The sequence below is a fragment of the Pieris brassicae genome, chromosome 7 (genome assembly GCF_905147105.1).
Source record: "Pieris brassicae chromosome 7, ilPieBrab1.1, whole genome shotgun sequence".
Taxonomy (NCBI): Eukaryota; Metazoa; Arthropoda; class Insecta; order Lepidoptera; family Pieridae; genus Pieris; species Pieris brassicae.
The window spans coordinates 12,076,683-12,079,713 of NC_059671.1; positions in this window are offsets into that span (position 1 = coordinate 12,076,683).

Below are 3,031 nucleotides of genomic sequence, written 5' to 3' on the forward strand. Positions count from 1 at the left end.
GAAATATAAATGTGTTTCAGTATAAAAATAACTGAAATAAACTGGCTATTATTGTTATATAACAAAAGAGCGTATCAATTCTTAAAAGGCCGGCAACGCACTCGCGCGCTCTCTATCATTGAGTGTCCATGGGCTGCATCACTTGACATCAGATGAGCCGCTCGCTAACTGTTCTTTAAAAAAACTTTTTTAGAAGTTTTTATAAAGATGAAATAAAGTGATCTCTCTCAGTCCACGACCGCTGTTAAGGAATGCGAAACATTAAGTATTATAAAATATTTATTAAATGTGTATATGTGTTATAGTCAGTAGTTGCGTATTAAGAATGCGTGACACGAGAACTAGTTAGGTTCTTTCTAATATAGGCCTCAGAATTCTGTTCGTGTTCATTAGTTTTTTCTTAATTTTAAGAAAGTCTTCTGTGCCTGACCCATATCGGCTTTTTGTGGGTCTAAGGCACGGTTTCCTCGCGATGTTTTTCTTTACCGTACGCGTGATAAATGCACACTGTCAGAAAGTCCACTATTGTATAGGGATACTACACTGCTAGTAGTCGTAAACTAAAATTAAGGTATTAAATGCACACTAATAGAGCCTCCTACTAAACCTTCATTGGAACAAATTTCATAGACGGTTAAAGAAATGTCCCAGGCAACGTTGACATTTTTTGTATCAAGTGGAAAATCAGTTAAAATCAGCAAATTACATTTAAAAATGGAATGCATTTAAGTTAACGTAATTTCAAGGCAATCCAATTTAACGGGAAAAGTCAAAAGTGAATTTTAAAGCACGATTCTGATGGGATTGTTTAATTCATAATTAAGTGATACACGTCTACATGGTACGCGAGTTTGATTCGAAATACTATGTGTTGTAATGAAATATGTTAAATTAGTTTACACGCGGACGTTGTCCAGTCTTAACTATGAATATTGATTTAGAATTGGTAAAATTAACTAAAAATGCTTTATGATGTATATCAATTCAACATTCTTGGATTGTTTTTCTGGCGCGTATATAAATAGTTTTGTTGGTAATCCGACATGGGAACAGGCGACACATAACACATAATGCCACAAACAAGTAGCGACTGTATATGTACTCTACCAATATAATAACTCCGTTCGAAATATTATTTTCCCTGATTTCTTAATATGGTGGTGAAGTATTCTTATTTTATTTTCATAAGAACCTTTTCCTGACAAAAAACAAAACAAAAAAGAATTAGCGAAATCGGTCCAGCCGTTCACGCGTGATGCCGTGACCGTGAAATAGGAAATAATATATAAACCACTGTAACAGACTTTTTGACTGATTTTGACTTTGAGAGATTTTATGACTCACTACCAATCTCCGACTACAATAAATATAGACTTATTTAGTATCAAGCTGACAGTGTTTCCGTCTGCTGAGTATATGACCTTCAGACAGGATGAAAAGTACAACATTCTCCTCTTACTAGACACAAAAATAGATGTGACACACTGATTACCTACTTGAATCTATAGAAAAGTTACATAGGATACAGATACAGACATCTGAGTCCTACAAGAGGTCGTGGCGCTAGTGGAAGGAAGAAGTATATAAACTTTTTGGCTTGTGTTTCTCGAAGGCTTCTTGATCCTGCCAAAAACTAAATAAGTCTACTAAGACTGTTACCGTCTGTCACTAAAGATTGGTTCTTTTGCAACGGCACCGTGGAAAATCCCTTACGAAGAAATTGTTAGTTACGTAGAGGAATGTATATTCAAAAATACGATACCAAAGGATGAGGCTGAAACCATACGGCAAGACATCTCGTGCATACTGTGAGCAAGCAAACCGCCAAAAAGAAACCTCACTTTCGCTGAAACAAAAGCTCTCGCGCAGCTACAGGCGAACGAAGATTTGGTAGTAGTACTCCGAGCTGACAAAGGGAACGCAACCTTTGTTATGGATACGTCGGAATACGAAAGCAAGATGGCTCTCCTCCTAAACGATGTCAATACCTATAAAAAAGTCGATAAAGATCCCACAAACAAGGTAATAAAACAAACATCTAGCCTCCTTACTAAATATTCCAAAACACTGTCACTAGATATTAAATCTTTAACAACAGCCTGTGTAAAACCTCCAAAAATGTATGGTTTGCCAAAAATACACAAGCAAAACAATCCTTTAAGACCCATAGTCAGTCATATTGACTCAGCCACATACAAATTAGCCAAATACTGAGTCTCAATATTATCCCGTCTCAGGGGGCACACTAGTGCTTATGTTAAGGACTTACTCTTACCACTTTATGGAAACATTGAGAGATCTCAAATTACTCCACGATGAAACCATGGTGAGTTTTGACATTGAGTCTTTATTTACAAACTTACCACTAAATGACTGCCTAGATATAATTGCTAAAAGACTTAATGAACAGAACATGTATTGTAAAACACTGTCTCACATCAGGATACTTAATGTGGAAAGATGAGTTCTATGTGCAGGTTGATGGAGTAGCCATGTATTCTCCGGTGTCACCTATAGTCGCTGACATCTTCATGGAGGACTTTGAGGAGAAAGCTCTGGCCAATGCCCCGGTTAAACCTCGACTGTACAAGAGATATGTCGATGACACATTTGTAGTATAGTAGCATTTCTAACACATTTAAATTCAATACACAATAACATCAAATTTACTGTCGAACAAGAGAACAACAACTGTCTGCCCTTTTTGGATATTTTAATTACACGCAAAGCAGATGGCATACTAGGTCACACAATACACAGGAAGGCACAGACAGATAGGTACCACAATGATGAGTCCCACCACCACCCTTCACAACTGCTTTCTGTCGGTAAATGTTTGTTCCAGAGAGCCACCTTGAGGAGGAACTACAGCATGTAAAACAGGTGCCATACCGAAACAAGCTGCGCATCCCCTGCCTACATCACAGAAACAAAAACAAGACACAAACAGTTCCCCGTCAACCAGCCTACCTGCCATATATAAATGGAGTTACAGATAAATTTAGCCGGATCCTAAAACGAACTCCTATTA